The 27,368-nt window shown below is 44.1% G+C and overlaps 1 protein-coding gene across 1 annotated transcript in view; it reads left to right on the top strand.

The window, feature by feature from the left end:
• LOC137301255 (transmembrane protease serine 5-like) overlaps window positions 1-27,368 on the top strand; it is an 85,043-nt gene that overhangs the window by 18,912 nt on the left and 38,763 nt on the right. The window lies entirely within an intron of this gene.

Here is a 27,368-nt window from a genome sequence, read left to right as displayed (position 1 = left end):
ATGGGTATCATTTTGACTTTGGGCGATATTGTAAGAGGGACGATATCGGATCAGCCGCCTGCTGTACATCTCTCCCGGTTGAAGTCAATGGTATTGAAGATTAGCATCAATGCGTCCATCCAATGCAGAGCAGCAATCAACAAAGCCAATCGAATGTTGACGTACATAGCCACAACAGTAGAGCGCAAGTCAGAGGAGGCTGTGGTCAAACTGTACGGTGCTCCGACCAGACAACAACGGGAGTGTTGTGTCCAGTTCTGGTTGCTAAGAAACAAGGGAGCCAGTCAAGAGCTGGAGGCAGAGCAGAGAAGAGCCTGAAGGTTGATTCCTAGTGTTAGGGACCCGAGTTAAGAGGGAAGACAGGAAAGAACTCAGCTTTTTAGCCTGGAAAAGAGGCATCTGAAAGGCAATCTAATCGGGGTATTCAAGACAGTAAATGGTATGGAAAGGGTTAATCCAAAATACTACTTTAAATTCAACTATGGTAATAGGACAAGGGGAAACATGTTCAAACTAATACTGACATGAATAAGTTATTTTCTCACACAGAGAGCAATCAACTCTTGGAATGGACTTCTGGGCAGAGTGGAGGAGGTAAAGACGCTGGAATCATTTTAGAAACAATTAGACGCAGCCATGGGGGGAGTGTAGGGCTGTTCTAGATGGATGAATTAAGATGGACCGAATGGCGTTCTTCTCCGTAAGTATCTGGCGATCTTGTATAAGGGGTTCTGGCCGTGTAATCAAAGGAACAATGTCGTTCCCCTTGAAAGGGCAACAACAGTGACAAGCAAAACCAAGCCGATTGCGGGCTTCAGCCCTCTTTTGTTGTGAGGAAAGTTAAGGAAGCCTAGGCTGGTTTTCTTCAAGGTGAAGTTTTGAAGGGAATTGACAAAGTTGATCTGGGCAAATTGTTCACAGTGGCACAAGTTGGGGAGCGGGGGGTGGGGGGGTGGAAGACACAAATTAAAAATTAGGAAGCCAGGAGTGAAACTTTATTTAGTGCTGCCCCAGATCAAATAACTCACTGGGAAAGCCAATTGAGCTGCTTTTATGTTCTGCGAGTCCGTGACTTCGCAATGCACGTGTCTCTCGCAGCCAGCCGCAGCCCACAGGTAAACCAACCAAAATCCGCCAAGATCGCCCACCAGGAAGGCCTGATGTAAAGGATAAACGCTCTTGGTGGCAGCCAGCCCTCCAGGAGCCCTGCACTGCGACCCAATGGTGCTAGGAGAGGTCTCACAAAGTGTTAAACACAACTTCAATACATTTCTGGAGAGATACAGAATTTGGGTGGGAATGTGAGTCTGCATTATTGGGCCGAATTGCCTTTTCCTAAAAGTTCTCGTGTTGTTATATGTTGTAGTGTGTTGAGGTAGGATCACAAACAGTGTTGTACTGTCCTCTGGTGGCTTAAAAAATTGATCAGGTATGGTATTATTAATTACTGTAAGAATACATATGTAGGTAACGGAAAAATTTGCAGGGCTATGGGGAAAGAGCAGGGGAGTGGGACTGATTAGATAGCTCTTTCAGAGAGCCAGCACAGGCACGATGGGCCGAATGGCCTCCTTCTATCCTGTATGATTTTATGATTCTTGGTTTGTTGAAGTCACTGCACAGTTTGGTCACACGGAACTAACACTGGCAGACCAAGGCTGTTGGTGGTTGTACACACATTGGGAGCAACAGGCTGCCTGGGAATCAAAATAGGCCAATGATGTCCCTTTAATAGTTCTTAATAGCAGTAGAAGGAGAAGCTTTCTGCCCCAGTTCTGGGAGAGCAGAGGGGATTTGATATCCTTCACCCATAATTGCAGTTGCGATGTCCAACCTGCCTAAAGCTGGCATTTTTAAATCGTTTCTATTCTCGCCACAGAAAAGACCCAAATCAATCAGTCAATTTAAGTCGTGCTCAATTTCATAAAACACGAGAGCTCGGACCATTCTTTAAAATCAGGAAACTACAGGGTATTCTGGGAGATTTAGAAAGCCTATAATCCTCCACCAGTTCACTTTCCATCCTGAAGCATTTTACTTTCAATTTTCTATTCTTTTCTCTCCTCTCGCCTGGGCGGTGACATAGAAACAGGCCATTCACCCCAGTCAGTGTGATGTTTTTCCTCCAAATGAGCAGTAGTCTTAATCCCATGTGTCTACCCTGTTTCCAATGCCCTTTTATCCCACTTTCCTTCAACCACGTACCTAATCTGTTTTTTAATGTTGTCACGGACTCCCTTCAATCATTAACACTGGTAGTCAATTCCACAGCTCCACCACCCTTTACGTAAAAAGGTTTCTCCTGATCTCTGTCCTAAATCGCTCACATTTAATCTTGTGTATTTATCCCTTCATTCTAGGCCCCTTGACAACTGGAAACAATCTGTTTCTACATCCTCTGTCCCATCCCTTCATAATTTTAAACACCTCTATCAAACGGCCCTGTAATCTCTTTTCTAATGAAAACAGGGCAGATCTGATCTTGGCCTCTCCGAGCGTCCATAAGCGACAACAACAACCTGCATTTATATAGCGCCTTTAACGTAGTAAAACGTCTCAAGGCACTTCACAGGAGCGTAATCAGACAAGATTTGACACTGAGCCACGTAAGGAGATATTAATTCAGGTGACCAAAAGCTTGGTCAGAGAGGTAGGTTTTAAGGAACGCCTTAAAGGAGGAGGGAGAGGTAGAGGGGGAGAGGTTTAGGGAGGGAATTCCAGAGCCCAGCCCCTAGGCAGCTGAAAGCACGGTTGCCAATGGTGGGTCGATGAAAATTGTGGATGCGCAAGAGACCAGAATTGGAGGAGCGCAGAGATCTCGGAGGGTTGTAGGGCTGGAGGAGGTTACAGAGATAGGGAGGGGCGAGGCCATGGAGGCATTGCAAACAAGGATGAGAATTTTAAAATCGAGGCGTTGTTGGACCGGGAGCCAATGCAGGTCAGCAAGCTCAGGGGTGCACTTTCTAGCAGGGGTCCTGTCCATTGGATAATGAAGAGGAGCTGGAACCCCAGCTGATATTTTTGCCCCTGTCTAGACTCTCGTCTTGTAAGACAATTCTTGCCTTTACGTGGCAGTTTTCGCAGGACGAGGTCAGGGAATCAAGGTGCGGAGATACACTGGTACACCCTACATGGCACACTGCGCTGAAGTTACAAAGTGTTGCTTAACTGCCATCTTTTCTCAAAGAATGCACCCAGTCATCTGCCATCGATCGGCGTAGGCAGCATTTCAAAAGCTCCTGGTTACAACAGCCCGCTAATAATCTGAGTAATGGGCACTTCAAAAAAAAAATCAAACAGGTGAGGTCCACAGTCAACAGAATTGCACTCCACAGATCTCCTTATAACAGCTGAATTTCCGAAAATGCTATCCTGCCATGGAACCTTGTCCACTGGGAGCACATCAGGAAAACAGGGGCGTGCTCCCAGCATGGAACCTTGTCCACTGGGAGCACATCAGGAAAACAGGGGCGTGCTCCCGACACGGAGCCTTGTCCATGGGAGCACATCAGAAAACTATTCTCTGAAATGACAGCACTGCTTTCCTTTGGATAGCTGGTGCTGAATTTTGGAAGTTATGTCACAGGGTTCCCAGGATTGTGTCACTACTTGCAGGGAGTCCCCTGAACTGCGTCAATATTTACAGGAAATTTTGAAGACTTTTGCGCTAAAGGGTCGAGAAACCAAGATAAATCAGAAATTTAAGGTGAAAGGTTAAAAAAGTTGGGCACACCTTCTTTGGAAAAGAGAAGGCTTCCAGGTGGCCTCATTGAAGTTTTGCAGACTATAGAAGGGGAATGCTGGAGTTGACAGAGAGAAATCATTCACCATGGTGAAAGGTCCAAATACCAGTGGGCAAAAGCTCAAAATTAGGGAATTAGAAATATGAAGAGAAGTCAGATGGATTTGTTTTAAACACAAAGGGTAGTAGTTACATGGAATAAGTTACAAGGAAGGCCATGGAAGTGGACCTTATGGGGTAAATGTTGCAAGCACCTGAGCCAAAGGATCCTGGCACACAGTTAATGCGCATCAGAGAATCGTGGATAGGCGGCACCCGACTTCCCGCCGTGTGCTGCAAGTGTGGAGGTCTCACAACGTTACCTGTAGAACTGTGGTCCAGAGAGTGGTCAACATCCAGGGATTGTCCCTCAGCCTGAAGAGGGGTGTGGGGGGGGTGCATGGAGGTGTTGGGTGGCAGGGGAGAAGTTTTTATTGCGCATTTCTTGCGATTTGTATTTTCTGGAAAGCTATATATCGTGGGCAGTGTGAGCTGTGAGCGATCTGCAGGGTGCAATTATGTAGCAGAAGCCCACGATTTGTTCAGGAAGTTCTATGAACTTGGATCATTTTATTACATGCCAATTCATGATGCCCTGTGTAATTGGTCATTTTAAATGAAAGATCGATGCTTATTTTGGGACTACACTGGAGACCATTTTGTTGTTTGTGGTTCTATTTTTGGTTAACTCAAAGCAATGCACAAATCTAGCCCAGGCTGATGGGGACAATTACTCCTCTTTCCCCCCATTATTGAGTTTGGTCTGTGTAGCTCAGTCTCTAGAGTGCACAGGTCTGCACTACATTCAGTACAAATCCAGTAACCTTATTCAGAGGGATTACAAGGATGGCCAGTGTGCAGAGTGGAAAAATAGGACCATACAAATATGGAAAATTACAGCAGAGAAATAGGCCAGCTGACCCACCTGTGGACCCATCTCCACAGTCCAGTGCTACTCTCTCCACGCACCCTCTCCTACTGCCCGATCCCCGCACCCTGTCCTGCTGCCCAATCCCCGTGACCTCCCCTGCTCTTTTGGAAGTAGTGTGTACGATGACACAGTTGGAGTTCAGGAGCAATGACAGGAAAGTTCAAAGCAACAGTGAGTTTTATTCACTCTACACTTTCCACCTGAGAAATCACCACCAGGAGGGGGAGCTTATATTAGCGTGCTGGGCTAGATTACCTCTCTCTGGGCCAGGATTTCCATGACAAATGAAGAAAAACTGGGAATTGAATGTTCATATGCTGCAATGTTATCTTGCCAATTCAAGTTTAACACAACATAAAAAGAATGGCTACGGGAGTTTTATTTCCCCAAAATATTTATTCTAATTATTTTCTCAAGACTAACATATTGAATTGATTACTTCAAAACCTTCAATAATTTCAAAACAATATTTATCAAACAAAAATAGGAGCAAGCATTTCACTCAAAGAAAACCATCTAACCTATCAGAAAGCCTGTCACTTCCTTGTTTTTCCCTGATATTTTTCCCTCCTTTCCATTATGTAAAATGTATTTGTATTTTGGTCTGTATATCCTTTTTCTTTTGCCATTCAACGAATGATATTCTATCTATTTTAGTGTCAGGAGATGCGCAATGCATATACATAACATTCAATGTTAATCCTGGGGCATGCGACCTCTGCAAGGGCAGAGCTAATATGATGAGAACTTCTGCATCACAGAGTAAATGGCATCATAGAACTCATGATTGTAAGGCCGATGGGAGAGAAAATAGTATTTTAAAAGCCTGAACCGTGACAATTTCCAAGAGTGTCCATTTAGGACATTCTGTTCAACGTTCCCGCTGAACAGGCACTGGAACGGTAACCTGTCAAAGATTGCAGTGTCATTCACTGCATGAGTCAAGCTAATTCATTTCACGCTGTTTCAAAGGGATGGTTCAGTGCGAACATTTCTGGGAGAGGACTGGAAGCTTGGTGGAAGAAACGTGTTTATTGCCAAGAGTGTGAAAGCAGCACCAGGGGCTGGGAGATTCGAGGCAGAGAGAGGAATCATTGCTGCATCCTTGAAATTGATAATAATATAGCTTCCATGACGACATTCACCAAAAAAAATCCTAAAAGGTCACAATTTAACCCTTACATCATCACAGGTGAAGTTACTGGTCCAGATCCAATCAGACTGGGGGCTGCTGAGGAGTGTATTTCTTTGGCAGATCACATTCCTGTTCTGATGTCCCTTTCGCCCATGGATCACAGATGTAGCCTTTGTCTTTCCAAAGGCCACGCAGTTACCACTCCAACACTCGAGCTCACAATATAGGCTGGCAACTCAGTGTGGTACTGAGGGAGTGCTGCACTGTCAGTGGCGCCCTCTTTCGGATGAGATGTTAAACCGAGGGCCTTTCTGCCCCCTGAGGTGGACGTAAAAGATCCCGTGGCATTATTCATAAACGAGCAGCGGAATTCTCCAAGTTTCCAAAGGAATTAACTGGCCACTTACCTCAATTGCTGTTTGTAGGATTTTGCTGAGAACAAATTGGTCGTTGCATTTGGCAGAAAACCACACTGACTGCACTTCAAAAGTAATCCATTGGCTGAAGCATTTTTGGACATCCTGAGGAGGTGATAAAGAGCGATGTAAATGCAATCTCTTTGTTTACAGCAGCGCCCCCACTATTGCCTGCCACTACTAAGTGTGCACAGAACTGATGCAGTGTGTCTCTTTTGAACACAAGTCTATTAAATTTGAAATGCGCCCTAATCATTGATTGGCTTGCTGTGATCTGTGATGCAACCATGCCGATCCTCAGGCTTAGGGCTTCCGGTTGGCTGGAAAATTGGGCCAGGATTTTCATTTTCTCCAGTCAGCAGCCCACACATTTTCCTCCCGTTCATTTTAAAATAGGAACATAGGAACAGGAGCAGGCCATTCAGCCTCTCGAGCCTGTTCCGCCATGGTTGATCTGTATCTTAATTCCATTTACCTACCTTGTTACTGTAACCCTTAATACCCTCACCTAACAAAAACCTATCAATCTCAGTTTTGAAATTTTCAACTGGCCCCCGGCTTCAACAGTTTTTTGGAGGAGTGAGTTCCAGATTTCCACCACTCTTTGCATGAAGAAGTGCCTCCTGACATCACCCCTGAATGGCCTAGCTTTAATTTTAAGTCTTGTTCTGGAATCCCCCCACCAGAGGAAATAGTTTATCTCTATCTACCCTATTGATTCCTTTAAACATCTTAAACATCTCAATTAGATCGTCCAAAGGGAAAACAGGCCTCAGTGGGAGGGAAAAAAAAAAATCGAACGTTGGGGAGAGCAGAAATGCAAAATCCCAGGCCCGGTCTTCAAGACTGAGAGAAAACTCATTTTTTCTGGAGTTTGTGTCCACCTCCAAATTGGAGGAATGGAGCAAAGAAGAAGGTGAAAAAAGGAGGCAATTACACAAATTCAACTTATCCAAAGTTTTATTTAATGTGGAAATTCATTAAGTTTCAGATTATATTGAGCTAACACAAAGTCCTAGCAGAACTATTTTTGCATTAGAATTTAATGAAAAAACATCTTTATGAGAAAAAAAAAGCCATCATACTTGGTGTGTGTAATTAATATTAATAAACGTCTGGCCTCTAGAGAATGACTTTTGCTGATCCAGATAAAGTACATTCAGATTCTTAACACAACAGGGAAATTAAGCAAAAATACCACCTCCACTGTGCACTACTCTTATCCTCCTGTTTTCATAACACCCAGACATTTAATATCTTGTATTCGAGAACCTTGCAGAATTTATAATTTGTCCAATATACTCCTAGAAGATTTATTTAATTGTTTTTTTACAAATACCAGATGTGGCTTTTGCTAATCCGTACATTTTTCAATCATGCATTACCTTGAGATGGAAGAGCAGAACATTGAGGCTGCAATGTCCAAGGAAGCTTCTGACTCAGGGAAGACTGCTATTGCTTAGTTTCAGTTCACATGCTTGTGATACTCGAATAGACACTAATATAACAGTAATAAACCTGGAGCATCCCCATTGCTGCCCCAGTTAACGTTATCTAACTCGGCACAGGCTGGAGAGCAACTCGCTAAGGAAGCTCACTGGACCATCAAGGCAGTTCTCCTCCTTAGTGGCAAGGATTGTAGATTTGCAGGAGTTCTGATAGAAGAATTAAAAATTACGAGAAGTTTAGACAAGGGAAATAGTTTTTCTCTATTTCAGCTAGTTGGTGAGTCAGCACCAAAAGAAGAAGATAGGAAAAGTTAACATAGAAGGTCATTAGAATGTGGAATGCCCCACTAGAAACAGTACTGCAAACACAATCTATAATAGCCTTTAGAAGGGAAGAGGATAAATTGTCATCATCAGGTATAAGTTACTAAAATATTAACCATAAACTCCTAAAATAAATTCACAATTGTAGCTACAAATTTAAAAAGCTTTCTTCCGCTCATGCTGTCGCTCTATTCCTCCCATTCTTTCTAGATTTCTAATCTTTATCTGTGTTTCTTAACTTTAGTTTTACTTTCTAGAGCCTACTTTCCTGAACCCCCGCCCTTCCAAAACTGCCTGGCACTGGACTGAAATGCACTGCCCATGTCAAGGTCCAGCAGCACCAGCACTTCCTGTCCCAGAGCTTGGGGGCACCTCCGACCCAGGCTCGCCCCCTGGCAGGGCCTACCACTAGCAAACGGGGGAAGGAAATTCAAGTGAAGCTACAGGCTTCTTGGACCTACGGTTGCAACTTTGGTCGCAGCTTACTGCAGGTAGGTGCAGGCTCAGCTCTGCCCCCGCACCCAGTCTGGAAGCCCCTAAAATCTCAAGGGGATGTTAAAAAAAAGGGGTGGGGAGGGGGAAGAAACCCAATGAAATAAGTCTTCGTCCCCTTTTCCTGACTCTTGCACCTGAGAAATGAGCATTCTCTCAGGGCAAAGGTCAGGAAAAATGGCCCCGCCAACTTTTCTAAACAATCCTCGGTTCTTTAAAAATTAAGTTTGAATGTTTTAATTATCTCCCTTCCAGTCAGCTCCATTTGGGAGGGGGAAGAAAGTGTTTAAAAGAAAGAAGGTTTTTTTTAAATTGGATAAAATCTGATAGGTTTTCCAGCCAGTCAAAAGCCCAGAATGTAAAGATTATAATGGTCACAAAGATCGACATGTTTCATGCAAAATCGCAGCTTTTTATAGCACAGAGGCCTTTCAGCCCATCACACCAGTGCCAACTCTCTCAAAGAGTTATCATTTAGTTCCATACCCCTGCCCTTTGCAAAATTTTGCTTTTCAAATATACACCCTCCCCCTTTTTATAAGCTATTATGGTTTCTGCTTCCACCATTGTTTCTGGTAGGACAATCCACATCCTAACAGCCCTCTACATTAAAAGAAAATCACCTAACTTCTCCATTTGTCCTTTTGTGGTGACCGTAAACTTATGCTCCTTAATTACTGATTCGGCAACGAGTTGAAATAACTATTTGCCTTATGAAAACTTCTCATAATTTGTAACTATCAAAACTCCTGCAAATCTACAATCCTTGCCTCTAAGGAGGAGGAGAACTGCCCTGATAGATCAATGACCTTCTCCGGTGAGTTGCTGGGTCATGCAGACCGGGAAAGTCCTGGGTTTGATCTCCAGTCTGTGCCAAGTTAGAAGACCTTAAGTGGTCACGGGACGCAACCAACAGAGTACCCTTCGTCGTCCAGTACTTCCCCGGAGCGGAGAAACTACGCCATGTTCTCCGCAGCCTTCAACATGTCATCGATGACGACGAACACCTCGCTAAGGCCATCCCCACACCTCCACTACTCGCCTTCAAACAGCCACCCAACCTCAAACAAACCATCGTTCACAGCAAATTACCCAGCTTTCAGGAGAACAGCGTCCACGACACCACACAACCCTGCCACGGCAACCTCTGCAAGACATGCCAGATCATCGACACAGATACCACCATCACACGAGAGGACACCGCCCACCAGGTACATGGTTCATACTCCTGTGACTCGGCCAACGTTGTCTACCTCATATGTTGCAGGAAAGGATGCCCCGGAGCATGGTACATTGGCGAGATCATGCAGACACTGCGACAACGGATGAACGGACACCGCGCAACAATCGCCAGACAGGAGGGTTCCCTCCAAGTCGGGGAACACTTTAGCAGTCAAGGACATTCAGCCACCGATCTTCGGGTAAGCGTTCTCCAAGGCAGCCTTTGAGACACACGACAACGCAAAATCGTCGAGCAGAAATTGATAGCCAACTTTCGCACCCATGAGGACGGCCTCAACCGGGATCTTGGGTTCATGTCACGCTACACGTAACCCCACCAGCGAAAAAAAGTTATCTTTTTTTAATACAACGGGTCATTCTCTGTCTTTCTCTTCCTTTCGGATGTTTCTCTCTCTCTCTCCGTCTTTTGTTCTGGCCGTTTGTATATTCGGTGGTCCTGTAGGTAACATCTCTCTGTCTGAACACTTTGATTGCCTTGACAACGGGCAGTTGGAAAGATTATCTGTAATCACCGGGTATTGTTCTCTGACTATAAATGCGGTAACCTTCCATGGAATCCCACACTCACCTGACGAAGGAGAAAGCCTCCGAAAGCTTGTGATTTTCAAATAAAACAGTTGGACTATAACCTGGTGTTGTAAGATTCCTTACATTTGTCAACTCCAGTCCATCACCGGCATCTCCACATCATGACCTTAAGTGGGGTAGCAATGGGGATGCTACAAATGGCCTCAATATTAGGCATAAAGATGGGCGTAAAAAAAAAACAGATATGGGTCCAATCCTCAATGCTATCTATTAGCATCAGCAGGTGAAGACAGGATGATGCTCTATTGTGAGCTTCTCTGAGGTCAAATTGAAATAATCCAGAGAACATGAGTTCAAATCCTACCATGGCAGTTTGAGAATTTAAATTCAGTTCAAACAAAAAATTATGGAAATAAAAAAAGTTGGCATCAGTTAAAGGCGACCATGAATCTGCTTGACTGTCGTAAAAACTCAACTGGTTCACTAATGTCCCTTTCGGGAAGAAAATCTGCCGTCCTTACCTGGTCTGACCTACATGTGACACCGACATGGTTGATTCTTAACTAGCCCAGCAAGCCACTCCCCGCAGTTCGAGAAGGCTCAACACCACCATCTCAGGGCAACTAGAGATGAGCAATAAATTCCGGCCTTGCCAGCGACGCCCATGTCCTGAGAATGAATACAAAACAATTTTGAGAATTTGAATTCAGTTCAAAAGCTGAATTCAAATTAATAATGGAATTATAATAATAATCATTATAATAAATTAAATTATAATGGAATTCTCATACCCCAGAGAGCTATGGATGCTAAATCATTGAGTATATTCAAGGCTGAGATCGATTGATTTTTGGACTCTAGGGGAATCAAGGGATATGGGGATCGGATGGGAAAGTGGAGTTGAGGTTGAAGATCGGCCATGATCTTATTGAATGGCGGAGCAGGCTCGAGGGGCCATATGGCCTACTCCTGCTCCTATTTCTATGTTCTTAAAACACTCACTGGACAGGTTCACACATAGAGAATGGCCACCTGGGAGTATAAAGGGCATTTGATGCAATACCGCCCCATTTTGGGCTAATTGTCCAAAATTGATTTCTATGCCGTACTCTGGTGCTCTGGTACAACTCAGGACTTTCAGAAGAAAGGAAAACTAGAAAAACATTTTCAGAGTTCAAATAAACTGCTGAACCTTTATCTCGATTTATGACAGTGCCTAAAACTCTCAGTTGGGCTCTACATTGCAATTCACTGACAGCTGAGCACTGTCTTGTAAGCAATGCTCTCGGTCTAACTGTGACACTGCAATCATTGCTGTGCTTTCTGAGCAATCCTAATTATCTAATTAAACATTCATCAATGATAAAACGTATTCTGCAGCACAGAATAGAAGCACCAGTGAACAGGATGGACATGAGCCAAGGCAATCTGTCTGCATAAAACCCGATAGAATCCATTTGTACAAGAGCGAAACAGCACAACAAATTGTCTCTTCAATTACTTTCTCCACATGCTGCAGTTATCAAAGGACATTAAGAGGCTGGCAATGAGAGCAGGTGTGATTGTCAATGAAGCAATAATAGATATAAATGTTACTGGCTGTTCATTTTAAGATGCCAAGTGAGTTACAGATTGGCACGCAGGACATCTGCTATTTTTCAACCTGATAGTCCAGCTTTTAATGGAAATTTCTGCTTGGTTGAAATCACGCTGTGCGGTGTTAGTAACCTCTGTCCATTATTTATTGAAGGTGACAGCATAGGGTACTGCCATCATTAAAATCACCGACGATGGAATTTCATAAGAACATAGGAATTGCTCAACAGAAAAAGACCAAGCTCCATCCAGTTCGCCTTCTACCATCCTGGTATTCACACGATACAACGATAATGGAGTTGCTGACTAATCATAGCGATCAATCTCTATCAACGAGTCGACAATAGACCCAGACATGAGGTGAGGAAAACCCCAGTGGTGGAGAGCTTTGGGAACCATAGGTCCAAAGTCACCTGTTGCTCCCGAGCATGTTCCACTCACCACATGTCTTGTCTCAAATTACTCATGTACTATGACCCAAAATATGCATTTGTTTAGCTCGTCCATTAATAATATCACACCACATGATTTCACCACCAAAAAGGTAAAGTAGACACCAAAGGGAGGATTTTTAGAATGCGCACATCCAGCACAGAGCTTGCTGCTGGAGGCAGAGTTTCTCCTTATTTACTCTACCAAAACCCTTCATAATTTTTACCACCTTTATTAAATCTTCCCTTAATCTGCTCTAATAAAAACAATCCCACCTTCTCGAGTATTTATTGGAACTTCAAAGCCACATCTTTGATGGTTGTCTGGGGAGCTGTGGTTAAAGCACAACTCAGGCAAGGATGAACCTGCTCCATCCGGCTCAGCACCACACAAGGCACTCAACTCACTAACTGACCCATTGGTGGGAGGAGGGCACATTCCTACAATCCTCATGAGCCGGGCGGGCTCACTCCTCATGTCTGGGGTTAAGTCACCATGCATTGGGCCATAAAGATCATTACCATTACACCTACCATTATTTTTAAATGAAACCTTAAATGCTTTGTGTGTGAACACGTTTATGTTAAAATTAACTTAGGGCCAGTTACACCAAAGAGGACCAGGCAGAATCTCCTGCACAAGAATTTTGATGAGATACATGTAAGTGTGAATATAATAATAAATATACAAGGAAGAATAAAGACCAGCTTGAAATTAAGCCTGATCACAAGCACAGCTGACAACTGTCCAGCAAGTCTTACTTGTATCACATTATTACAATACAGAGTAAATAAGTGAATGGAGGAGATGACTGTGTCAGTGCATCTCTGATTTACTGTTTTCAAATTCAAATCTAATCACATCCAGACTCTTGGGATCCTGGGGCTGTATTAAAGTGTCAATCAGACGGAATCTTCTACAGAGACTGCAGAAACCAGTTAATCTCTCTGCAAAGTAGGGCCCTCTACGGCTGATTTACAAAAGAAAGTGTCATAGTAAAGGGGACACGTTACAGAGACCGTGTTACCCATAGTTACTGTTACGGACCAGTTTTATTGAGTTTCTGTCTTGATACCACACAGTTCTCCCATCACACTGAGGCACAAAACACAGTTCATCCGTGCTAATCCAGAGGGCTTTACAATTTTGGTCAGCAGTGTGAAACCGCCTTGAGAAGGCTCGGGACTCACACCAGCAAAGCCACGTGGCATCGACATGGCACACCAACACGTTGGTGATCTTTCTGCCCTGTGAGTATGACTCTGAATATTACTGAGCTGCTGTGTTCAGCTCCATTCACAACTCATCCGATAATGAAGACAAGTGACAGGTAACATTTACCCCACATAAGCCCAGCCATTTCACCTTGACCTTCAAATGGTACCACCATCACCGTGTCCCCCACCATCAACATCCTGGGCTCACTATTGACCAGAAACTAAACTGGACGAGCCATGATTATAAGAGTAGAGCAACGGCTGGGTACTCTGGTGAATGACTCGCCTTCTGACCCCTCAACGTCTATCCACCATCTATAAGGATCAAGTCAGGAGTGCGATGCTATACTCTCCGCTCACCTGAATGGGTTCAGCCACAACAACATTCAAGAAGCTGAACACCATCCAGGACGAAACAGTTCACTTGATCAGTGCCCCTGCCACTGGACTCGATATCCACCACCAGTGCACTGTGGCTGCAGTACGCATGACCTACAGAATGCTCTGCAGCAACTCACCAAGGTTGCTTTAATAGCACCTTCCTCCCAAGCAACCTCTACTACCAAGAAAGACAAGAGCAGAAATGTTGTGGAAACAATTATCACCTCCCAGATCACACCACCCTGACTTGGGCTTATATCCTGCGTTTTCGCTGGGTCAATATCCTGAAATACCCTACCTAATAACCATACTGGAAGCACCATCACCTGAAGGACAGCAGTGGTTCAAGGAGAAGGCCCACTTCTCAGGGCACATAGGGATGGGCAATAAATGCAGCCTTGCCACATCCCGAGAATGCAAAAAAAAAACTGCGTATTCATGGGTACTTTAGTGCTGAGGACCGTTACTTGCGAGGAACTTGGTTGAAGGTAGCCTCTCTCATTTTATTTAGGTCCCTTGCAGCCAGCAGAATGGAGTGACTTTCATCTCATCAAACTGGACCAGATTTGAACACTTATTCCAGAAGTCAAAGGACATTGTTGTGACCCAATGCATCATCCAGGTTGCAATCTTTGTTGTAAGTATTTTTGTTGCACAAGAGGCAGTGGACTTGTACATCTTTCTTTCATCCTTCTTAGCTGCTGTTAGTGACACGGCCTCTTCAAAGTGATAGGGTTGTTGCAGAACGACCATGTGCCATGTACAAAAGCGACTTACCTCGTAACGCACGGATCAAAAAACTGTTTTTCAGAAACCTAGATCAAAGCCCATAGTGCAGGACATCACCAATGCTGAACAGAGTACAGCGGGAGTGCAGGCTGGGTTAAAACACCGCGGTGTCAATTCTCCAACCCTTCAATAGAGCAGAGTCAGTGAATTTATCCTTAGGAGAGAACTTTGGCTAAGTCAAGAAGCAGTGCTTAGGTGATACCAAGCTTGGGTTTTAATAGATTCTAGGAGCATGTAAAATGGCATATTTGGAGCTTAAGAACAAGAGCAGAACATTAAGAAGAGCAATGACCATAATAAAGAAAGAACTTGCATTTATGTAGCACCTTTCATGACCTCACGACATACCAAAGCGCTTTACAGCCAATTAAATATATTTTTGAAGTGTAGTTACTATTGTAATGTAGGAAACGTGGCAACCAATTTGCGCACAGCAAGGTCCCACGAGCAGCAATGAGAATGGCCCCCGTGGATTGGAAGGTAGCAAATATAACCCCGCTATTCAAGAAAGGAGGGAAAGAGAAAACAGGGAACCATAGGCCAGTTAGCCTGATATCAGTAATAGGGAAAATGCTAGAATCTATTATTAAAGATGCAGTAACAGGGCACTTAGAAAATCATAATATGATTAGGCAGAGTCAACACGGTTTTAGAAAGGGAAATCGTGTTTGACAGATCTAATAGAATTTTTTGAGGGTGTAACTAGCAGGATAGATAAGGGAGAACCAGTGGATGTAGTATATTTGGATTTTCAAAAGGCATTCGATAAGGTACCACACAAGAGGTTGTTACACAAGATTGGAGCTCATAGGATCGGGGGTAATATATTAGCATGATAAATAATTGAGGATTGGTTAATTGACAGAAAACAGATGATAGTAGGAATAAATGTGTCAAATTCGGGTTGGCAGGTTGTAACTAGTGGGGTGTCTCAAGGATCGGTGCTTAGGCCTCAGCTCTTTACAATCTATATCAATGACTTAGATGAGGGGACTGAGTGCAATGTATCCAAGTTTGCTGACGATACAAAGCTAGGTGGAAAAGTAAGCTGTGAGGAGGACGCAATGAGATAATAGATAGGTTAAGTGAATGGGTGAGAAGGTGGCAGATGGAGTATAATGTGGGAAATGTGAAATTGTCCACTTTGGTAGGAAGAATAGAAAAGCAGAATATTTATTAAAAGTTGAGAGACTAAGAAATGTTGGTAGTCAGAGGGATTTGGATGTTCTTGTACATGAATCACAGAAAGTTAACATGCAGGTACAGCAAGCAATTAGGAAGGCAAATGGCATGTTAGCATTTATTACTAGGGGGTTGGAGTGTAAGAGTAAGGAGGTCTTGCTGTAATTATATAGGGCTCTGCTGAGACCACACCTTGAATATTGTGTACAGTTTTGGTCTCCTTACCTAAGGAAGGATATACTTGACTTAGAGGAAGTGCAACGAAGGTTCACTAGATTGATTCCTGGGATAAGAAGGTTGTCCTATGAGGAGAGATTGAGTAGAATGGGCCAATCGTCTCTGGAGTTTAGAAGAATGAGAAGTGATCTCATTGAAACATATAAAAGTCTTAGAGGGCTTGACAGGGTAGATGCTGAGAGGATGTTTCCCCTGGCTGGAGAGTCTAGAACTGAGGGCATAGTCTCAAGATAAGGGGTGGGCAATTTAGGAACAAGATGAGGAAAACTTTCTTCACTAGAGGGTTGTGAATTCTCTACCCCAGAACGCTGTGGGTGTTCAGTCGTTGAGTATATTCAAGACTGAGATCGAAAGATTTTTGGACACAAAGGGAATCAAGGGATATGGGGATAGGGCGGGAAAGTGGAGTTGAGGTAGAAGGTCAGCCATGATCTTATTGAATGGCGGAAGCAGGCTGAAGGGGCCGTATGTTCTTAATGACCAGATAATCTGATTTAATAATGTTGATTGAGGGTTGAGGGATAAATATTTGCCGGGGCACTTGGGAGAACTCCCCTGCTCTTCTTCAGAATAGTGCTGAGGGATCTTTTATGTCCACCTGTGAGGGCCTTGGTTTAATATCTCATCCAAAAGATGGCACCTCCGACAGTGCAGCACTCCCTCAGTACTGCACTGGAGGGTCAGCTGAGATTCTATGCTCAAGTCTCTCGAGTGGGACTCTTGAGTCTTCTGACTCAGAGACGAGAGTGCTACCCACTGAGCCATGGCTGACACCTTAGAACATAAGAAATAGGAGCAGAAATAGGCCATATGGCCCCTGGAGCCTGTTCCGCCATTCAATAAGATCATGGCTGATCTTTGACCTCACCTCCACTTTTCCACCCGATTACCATACCCCTTGATTCCCCTAGACTCCAAAAATCTATTTATCTTAGCCTTGAACATATTTAATGACTCCGCATCCACAGCCCTCAGGGGTGGAGAATTCCAAAGATTCGCAACCCTCTGAGTGAAGAAATTCATCCTCATCTCAGTCTTAAATGGCCGACCCCTTAGCCTGAGACCATGCCCCCTAGTTCTAGACTCTCCAACCAGGGGAAACAGCCTCTCAGCATCTATTCTGTCAAGCCCCCTCAGAATCTTGTATGTTTCAATGAGATCACCTCTCATTCTTCTAAACTCCAGAGAGGATAGACCCATTCTACTCAATCTCTCTCCATAGGACAACCCTCTTAGCCCAGGAATCAATCTAGTGAACCTTCGTTGCACTGCCTCTAAGGCAAGTATATCCTTCCTTAGATAAGGAGAACAAAACTGTACGCAGTGCTCCAGGTGAGTTCTCATCAATTGAAGTAAGACTTCCTTATTCTTGAACTCCAACCCCCTTGCAATAAAGGCCAACATGCCATTTGCCTTCCTTTGCTTGCTGTACCTGCATGCTAACTTCTTGTGTTTCTTGTACGAGGACATCCAAATCTCTCTGAACACCAACATTTATTAGTTTCTCACCATTTAAAAAATATTCTGTTTTTCTATTCTTCCTACCAAAGTGAATAACCTCACATTTCCCCACATTATACTCCATTTGCCACCTTCTTGCCCATTCACTTAACCTGTTCATATCCCTTTGCAGACTCTGTGTCCTCCTCACAGCTTACTTTCCCACCTAGCTTTGTGCTGTCAGCTTGGATTCATTACACTCGGTCCCTTCATCTAAGTCATTAATATAGATTGTAAATAGCTGAGGCCCAAGCACCGATCCTCGCTCTCCCGCTCTCGGGCCTCCTTTTAAGCTCCTTAGTAGCAACAAGACTAAAAGAGACAAGAAGGAAAGACTGTAGGGGTGATCTTGTCATATTCTCCCACGGTCCCGTGGCTCAGAGATAGGGTTACAACAATACGGTCCTGATTTTCCTATATGTGCTCTCTATTAGCGAGGATCCTTGCTGGAACCAGGGGATCATTGAATCACACCTTGTAAGCTTTATAGCCACAATAGCAGACAAGCTGGTGTCTGTGGACAGTCTAGCAGTCCTAATAACAGAGAAACCAATCGTTTATCTCGTATCTCAGCCCGACAAATGTACATTGCGCGCTGCCTCTGTAAGACATTTATGCAGTACTGTAAATTCTATGATTCTAATGCAAAGAATGTACCTTTTGCACAGCGTGTGCTGCTATACCATTGCCTTGTCAGGAGTCCAAAGCTAATTTTAATGCCAAGCAGAGAATTCATTGTTGAAGGACAAATCAAATGTCAGACAGAGATCTTCGCCAGTACTGGCTCACCTATAGGCACTTGTGGAAAGCTTCCTGTAAATGAGAGTCATTCACCTTCACAGAGTTAAACCGCAATTAGTAACAGGAACAGCTAGATAAAAAACTAAAATATAATAATAATTACAACCTAAAATGACACCTCCACGTTTCATTGCAAGTGCTCAGGGGTCACCATGCAGATGTAGTTGACGACTCCAGCGTACTAATGCTGATAAAGTGAAGCAATGAGGCAGTGATTAAGGCGATTTATCAGAAACATTGCTTATTCTTACTAGAAGCTGTCAAGATTTGTATATGGCAGTTTTTTGCTAAGTGTTTTATAATCCTGTGCTCCCAGGGACTGAATCATAGAATCATACAATACAGAGTGAGTCCATTCGGCCCAAAGTACCTGTGCCAGCTTTTTGAAAGAGCTATCCAATTCGTCCCACTCCCCCTGCTCTTTCCCCATAGCCCTGCAATTTGTTTCCCTTCAAGCATTTATCCAATTCCCCTTTGAAAGTTACTATTGAATCTGCTTCCACCACCTTTCAGGCAGTACATTCCAGATCATAACTCGCTGCATTAAAAAAATTCTCCTCATCTCCCCTTTGGTTCTTTTGCCAAACTGAGGGTTGGAAAATTGGGGCCTACGCAGATAGCGATAAAACAACAGTAAACTTGTACGAATCGTTAAGGCCGGTGGACTTGTTTTCTACTGGCTCTTTTCAGCCTTTGTGAATCTGGTCAGTTCCCCTTGGTGCAGCTCCACCAGCATGAGACCCTGCCCATCAGAAACCAGCAGCCCCAGCACAGAACTACATCAATAGAAAAGCAGTTGCTTCCAGCATCAACACAGAGACAACTATGCTGCCTTAAAGTTACACTCTTCCGATAGTAGCACACAAAAGTTCAATATATTCATATCAAGTTCTTTTGTCTGCTCTGTAAGCAGAGGTATTAAAAGTCCCAAGTATGCAAAGTCCAGCAACAAAAAAATCTCTTTTGTTATCTTTTCCCCCTCACTATACCTGAAGAAACATGGAAAAAAATTGTTAAGGGCACTTCAATGAACTTGCATTTATATAACGCCTTTAGAGTAGTAAAACATCCCAAGGCGCTTTAAAGGAGCGTTATCAAGCAAAAGAATAGATACCGAGCCAAAGAAGGAGACATTAGGAGAGGTGAGCAAAAGTTTGGTCCAAGAGGTCGGTTCTAAGGAGCATCTTAAAAGGAGGAGAGAGCGGCGGAGAGGTTTAGGGAGGGAATTACAGAGCTTGGGGCCTAGGCAGCTGAAGGCACGGCCGCCAACGGTGGAGCGCAGGAAGTCATGGATGTACAAGAGGCCAGAATTGGAGGAACGCAGAGTTGTCGGAGGGTTGTAGGGCTGGAGGACGGGCGAGGCCATGGAGGGATTTGAACCACAAGGATTTTAAATTTGAGGCATTGGTGGACTGGGAGTCAATGGAGGTCAGCAAGCAAAGGGAATGATGGAAGAACGGGACTTGGTGCAAGTTAGGATTCGGACAGCAGTTTTGGATGAGCTCAAGTTTATGGAAGGTGGAGGATGGGAGGCCGGCCAGGAAAGCATTGGAGTAGTCGAGACTGAATGTAACAAAAGCACGGATGAGGGTTTCGGCAGCAGATGGGCTGAGGCAGGGGTAGAGACGGGTGATATTATGGAGGTATAACTTATCCTCCCGTTTTTGGATGTCTACTATTCATGTGGCTTCCATGATTCACATGGCTCCTGCGGTCTGCACCTAGTCCCAGGCTTTGACCTTGAGCGCGCTTCAATTAACTACCAGGGTGCGTGACCTTTTCCCTTATTTCCCTCCCTCCCATTTTCCTGCTCAGGACGTACTCACAGTGAGACAGACATGGAATCTACCCCGGGATGTATACAGAGCAGTTTCCACAGGATCAGGAGATGCAGCACATTGCAGAACCATTTCAAGGAGAAGTAGTTTTGCAAACTAAAAAAGGGAGCACATGGGAATTTTTCTTGAACAACTTGAAAGACTGTCATGATATTTAAATAACTTGGGACAATGTGATGAGGAATTCAACATTTTGCACAAATATTGTTATCCACTTCAGTCACCTCACGGCCTCCACAAATGTCAAACTCACACGAGAAATAAAAGAACTCAAAGTTTTAAAAGTAACGTGCAAGGCTTAGCTTTTCAGATGTGGAGATGCCGGTGATGGACTGGGGTTGACAATTGTAAACAATTTTACAACACCAAGTTATAGTCCAGCAATTTTATTTTAAATTCACAAGCTTTCGGAGATTTTCTCCTTCCTCAGGCAAATGTTTCAAGAGCTCCTTGAAGCCTACGCATTTATACATATTGAACAATACATGGTGTTTACAGACTGCCCCTGCAACTGCCCGTTGCCAAGGCAATCACCGTGTTCAGACAGAGAGGTGTTACCTGCAGAACCCCCGAATACACATTCAACAAAAAAAACAAACAGGGAAAAAAAACAGAGAAAAAAAAAACACAGAGAGAGGCAGAAACATCCGGAATGCAGAGAGAGCCAGCAAATGACCCATTATATTAAAAACAGATAACATTTGTTCGCTGGTGGGGTAACGTGTAGCGTGACATGAACCCAAGATCCCGGTTGAGGCCGTCCTCATGGGTGCGGAACTTGGCTATCAATTTCTGCTCGACGATTTTGCGTTGTCGTGTGTCTCGAAGGCCGCCTTGGAGTACGCTTACCCGAAGGTCGGTGGATGAATGTCCATGACTGCTGAAGTGTTCCCCGACTGGGAGGGAACCCTCCTGTTTGGCGATTGTTGCGCGGTGTCCGTTCATCCGTTGTCGCAGCGTCTGCATGGTCTCGCCAATGTACCATGCTCTGGGGCATCCTTTCCTGCTTGAAACATTTGCCTGAGGAAGGAGAAAATCTCCGAAAGCTTGTGAATTTAAAATAAAATTGCTGGACTATAACTTGGTGTTGTAAAATTGTTTACAATTTGCAACGTATGAGGTAGACAACGTTGGCCGAGTCACAGGAGTATGAACCATGCACCTGGTGGGTGGTGTCATCTCGTGTGATGGTGGTATCTGTGTCGATGATCTGGCATGTCTTGCAGAGGTTACCGTGGCAGGGTTGTGTGGCGTCGTGGACGCTGTTCTCTTGAAAGCTAGGTAGTTTGCTGCGAACGATGGTCTGTTTGAGGTTGGGTGGCTGTTTAAAGGCGAGTAGTGGAGGTGTGGGGATGGCTTTTCAGAGTCAGCCTTGAAAAAAACATTTACCATGTAATGATCAAAACACCTTTTAATCACCCAAGTGCGTCCATCGAATTAATTAGACCTTGTGGAGGAATTCAACCTCAACATGTGTGTGTAATGTGCGGCACCCTGGGGAATGTTACTCTGATTGCTGTGTAAGAAAGTCGTAAATGCTCTAAAAGACCCTGGGCCAGATCTTGCTATGATGATAACAGTGAGGCTAACAGCGCTCACCGTTATTTATGCGCAAATCGGACAGCAACTTCCGGCGAGCGCACATGCGCAGGTAAACTCGAAAATCCGGACGTGCTGCCGCTCCATAAGCTGAGTAAAAATGGCATCTCGCCGTCTGGCTCCCCGTTCAAATGGTATTGAACGGTGTGAAATTCCTGCCAAACAACCACTCAGGCACTGAAAATTAACTTTTATGAGCACAGAGTCTCATTCCTTCAGCTGTTAATTAGTGTTGGAGATTTTCTTTAAAAATTAAATAAACATTATGTTTAAAAACTTTTTTTTTCTGTGTCTTTTATCTCTTTCTCTTAATCCAATCTTTCTTACCTACTCTTTAATTCACTTTCTGTACCTGATTTGACACTGAATTCACTATTCTAACTTACACTTCCTGGTTCAGACTCTGCGTTGCTCGTTAATGATTCTTCAATCTGATTGCTTAAGGAGATACACAGTTGCTTACCTTGTTCACTCTGGTCGAAATATTGGAACAGGGCAAATTTTCACGAAAGCATTCATTATCTCACTACGCACACAAGGGACCAGAAGAATTCGTAACCTCTTACTATTGCCACTGCAGGAGTGTTTAAACCTTCTCTCCTTTTATTAGCTTATATGCTAACCATGGGAAAGTAAAACAAAGGCGGTATATATACTGCAGCTATAGCATAGGTGCAGAGTTTCACTACACACTGATGCTCAAGAAGTTGTAGTGTAAATCCAGAGTCACGGCTCAAACTTGCCACCAAATGAATCGGACCGAGACTCCCTCCTCCAGGAACTCTCTCTCCACTTCACTCCAGAGTCAGGTTGGGCCCCGACTCCAGAATGGCACTCGGGCTTTAGCATCGCTGCAAGGTGAAAGCATTTGCACTGACACTAGAGTTGTGGAAATTCAGCCTTCACACAGTTTAGTGTCGGTGAAGTGGTTTCGACCTCGTGTCGACTCTAAAGTTGCGAGGTGAAGATCTAAGTTGTGTTGTGTTAAAAGGCCTCAAGTGGTTCTAGAGTGAGGTGGAATGATTTCAGCTTCGGTGCAAAGAGAGATCACTTTGCACCAACACTACAGTTGTGTAAATGCAGCCTCTGTCATTGCAGAAGCAGAATCAAGGATATAATGCACAAAGCAAACAGCCTCCACATCATTTCTTTCATAATATGTCACTGTGTATATGCACTGTACACCTTATAATATGGATACAGCAACACACAAGATCGTAGTTGTCAACCTTTCGTGTTTGGAATGGACAACTCACCTTTCCGAGCCCCCGACTGACCCATTCGCCTGGTGGATCCTCAAACAGCGTTAATAAATTTGCTGCACCTGTGCAAATTATATCTGTAATGTACAGAAGGAGCAGATTACTAACTTTATAGAGTGGGAGTCACTTAGACCCCTGTTTAAGGGGCTGTGACGCGAATGGGGGCTTGCGGGTACAAAGTTGTAACACAGCCTTTACCATTGATAACTGCCCGAAGTCGGAATTATGCTGTTACCATGGGATCTGTAACAAACAAACAGCAAAGTACAAACAGTCGCCCTGCCCAAGCTATATATGTTTTGCAGATTATTGCACTGATTAATTCAAAATAATATTAGAGATTAGCTGTGTGGAGACGCACTGAAATGGGAACACAATGAAATAGCTCCAAGGTCAAACATTAAAAGACTATTTTAAATGGATAACATCTTCAGCAAACAACTTCCAGCTTTTGTAAACTCTCCCCACCCTACAGAATTGACCAGAGCCAATCATGAAGACGCAACTCTGACATCCCCTTGTAAATAAAAGGCTCTCTCCCATAACCGTGGAACTACTGCAGCCAGTACAGAACTGAGGCTGCACCAAGTGAAGGTCACACAGCATCCATCCCTGGCCTAGGGGTAAGACTTCAAACCAGGCCTCTTTGCTGACGTGTAACCAACTCCAGGTACCATCATGGATGAGGTCATCTGGGAGAAAGTACAGGTCAGATCGAGACTGCAAATCACTTTTTAAAAATCTGCCGCAAGGTGCAATTTTTTTTAAAAGAAAGGTTGCCCTTTGTTTCAAATTAAAACATGGTCAAAATAGTCAGACATTGAATGGGGCTTTTTATCTACTAATTAGCAGCAAGTTTTCATTTTCTTTTTTCAAACTTATCATCACATTTGAGAAGGCGAATATGCAGGTTAGTGCAACCAACTCAGGACCTCCAGTGCAGTGATTGCAACCAACTCAGGACCTCCAGTGCAGTGATTGCAACCAACTCAGGACCTCCAGTGCAGTGATTGCAACCAACTCAGGGCCTCCAGTGCAGTGATTGCAACCAACTCAGGACCTCCAGTGCAGTGATTGCAACCAACTCAGGGCCTCCAGTGCAGTGATTGCAACCAACTCAGGGCCTCCAGTGCAGTGATTGCAACCAACTCAGGGCCTCCAGTGCAGTGATTGCAACCAACTCAGGACCTCCAGTGCAGTGATTGCAACCAACTCAGGGCCTCCAGTGCAGTGACTGCAACCAACTCAGGACCTCCAGTGCAGTGATTGCAACCAACTCAGGACCTCCAGTGCAGTGATTGCAACCAACTCAGGACCTCCAGTGCAGTGATTGCAACCAACTCAGGGCCTCCAGTGCAGTGATTGCAACCAACTCAGGACCTCCATTGTAGTGATTGCAACCAACTCAGGACCTCCAGTGCAGTGATTGCAACCAACTCAGGGCCTCCAGTGCAGTGACTGCAACCAACTCAGGACCTCCAGTGCAGTGATTGCAACCAACTCAGGGCCTCCAGTGCAGTGATTGCAACCAACTCAGGACCTCCAGTGCAGTGATTGCAACCAACTCAGGACCTCCAGTGCAGTGATTGCAACCAACTCAGGACCTCCAGTGCAGTGATTGCAACCAACTCAGGACCTCCAGTGCAGTAAATGCAACCAACTCAGGACCTCCAGTGCCGTCTCTTCATGCAACCAATTCAGCCTACAATGCAGCCTGCTGTGCAGGTAAATGCAACTGATGTGGCGATTTATTGCAGGTTAGTGTAATTGTCACGGGGCTGCACTGCAGGTTATTTTATTGACACCGGGTTACTTTACAATTACAATTTACTCTGTTGATTAGTGACCATGAGGATGATTTGCTCTCTGTCTAATGTTGCACAATGGGGACAACATCCAGATAGTCTTGGCCAGGTAGACAACTGCCTGGAGGCTCCGCATCAGTGTATAGTTAGGCTTGGAACAGCCTAAGTAAGACAACGATATCACAAACTCAATCTTTTCCAAGACTTCAAAAGCGTGAAGTCCGACCCTTCCTCGTATAATCCACAGGATTTTAAATCCCAAACTAGCCAATCCCCTAATCAATATATTTTTGCCTTCAATCACAGTAGACTGCAAAATGTTGGAAAAAGCACTAAAAAATGGTCAAAAATCAATGTTTTTTAGGAGGTGAATGTCAATAAATCCCCCAGCAAGTAAATGTTGCAGCATCAGAGCTTGCTTACTCCCTCAAACATTTCTAATCCATCACTCAAAAGATTATATTATTGCACATTTCAGTTTTTTTCTCCCTATAATACAACTGAGGAGTCATTGGGTAAAGCAGCTGATTCAGTCAAGACAAATCCACATCTCAGTGCACTCTCGCTAGAACTATTAATTTTTATAAGTCAAGTGTGAAACCTTTGGGCTTTCGTAGAAAAACAAACTGAATTGTGGAACATGATCCCAAAGCAGTAATAAAAATCCTGAAATTCATTGTCATGAAAAAAAGGAATTTAAACATATTCAGTCACCTTGAAGCAGTGACCTTGGTAATGGGCCTATATAATGGGTATAAACTATTTTGGCAGGGGGATAAGCAGCAGGATGTAGCATTGGAGAGGAGAAACAAGATGCACAAAGGATTGGGAGAGACAGATAGCACTAGAGTAAGAAATAGTGCAGTGTTAGGTGGGATCAGACTAAGAGAGAATACAAGAAGGTTTACAGTGCATGTGTGTAAATGCTCGAAGCAAGGTTGGTGAGCTGCAGGCACAAATAGCCACATGGGAATATGATGTAGTGGCGATAACAGAGACCTGGCTCAATAAAGGGCAGGATTGGGTACTAAATATTCCTGGATACAAGGTTTTCCGGAAACATAAGGAAGGAAAGAAAGGAGGGGGTGTAGCAGCATTGATTAAGGAGAATATTGCAGTGGTGGAGAGAGAGGATGTCCTGGGGGGGGATTAAGGACAGAATCTATTTGGTTAGAGTTAAGAAACAATAGAGGTGCCATTACACGAGTGGGTGTCTTCTATAGGCCACCAGCTAGTGGGAAGGATATGAAGGAGTACATTTGCAGGGAAATTACAGAGAGGTGCAAGAGCCATAGAGTAGTGATAATGGGGGACTTCAACTATCCTAATATAGACTGGGATAGTAATCGTCTAAAGGGCAAAGAGGGGGAGGAATTTTTGAAGTGTGTTCAGGAGAACTTTCTTGACCAGTACGTTTCCGGCCCGACAAAGAAGGAGGCATTGCTGGATCTGGTTCAGGGAATGAGGTGGGTCAAGTGACAGTGGGGGACCATTTAGGGAACAGTGATCATAGTATCATAAGGTTTAGATTAGCTACGGAAAAGGACAAGGAGCACTCTTTTGGAGGAGGGCCAATTTCAGTAGGATGAGAACAGATCTGGCCCGGGTAAATTGGAATCAAAGATTGGCAGGCAAAACTGTAAATGAACAATGGGCAGCCTTTAAAGTGGAGATGGTTAGGGTACTGTCTAAGTACGTTCCTATGAGGGGAAAAGGTAGGGCAACTAAAGCCAGAGCTCATGAATGACAAAAGAGATAGAGAGTAAAATGAAGCAGAAAAAGGGGGTGTATGACAGATGTCGGGTTGATAACACAAGTGAGAACCAGGCTGAATATAGAAAGTTCAGAGGGGAAGTGAAAAAGGAAATAAGAGGGACGAAGAGAGAGTATGAGAATAGACGGGTGGCTAAATTAAAAAGGGAATCCAAAAGTCTTCTACAGGCATATAAACAGTAAGCGGGTAATAAGGAGGGGTGGGACCAATTAGGGACCAAAAAGGAGATCGACACATGGAGGCAGAGGGCATGGCTGAGGTACTAAATGAGTACTTTGCATCTGTCTTTACCAAGGAAGAAGATGCTGCCAAAGTCACAGTAAAGGAAGAGGTAGTTGAGATACTAGATGGGCTAAAAATTGATAAAGAGGAGGTACTAGAAAGGCTAGCCATACTTAAAGTAGATAAGTCACCTGGTCCGAATGGGATGCATCCTAGGTTGCTGAGGGAAGTAAGGGTGGAAATTGCAGAGGTAATGGCCAAAATCTTCCAATCATCCTTAGATATGGGGGGTGGTGCCAGAGGACTGGAGAATTGCAAATGTTTACACCTTGTTCAAAAAAGGTGTAAGGATAAACCCAGCAACTATAGGCCAGTCAGTTTAACCTCGGTGGCAGGGGAACTTTTAGAAATGATAATCCGGGACAAAATTAACAGT

This window comes from Heptranchias perlo, chromosome 33 (assembly GCF_035084215.1).
Source record: "Heptranchias perlo isolate sHepPer1 chromosome 33, sHepPer1.hap1, whole genome shotgun sequence".
Lineage (NCBI taxonomy): Eukaryota > Metazoa > Chordata > Chondrichthyes > Hexanchiformes > Hexanchidae > Heptranchias > Heptranchias perlo.
The sequence above is the reverse complement of the archived record's forward strand: the minus strand, read 5'-3'. Positions and strand labels throughout refer to the sequence as shown.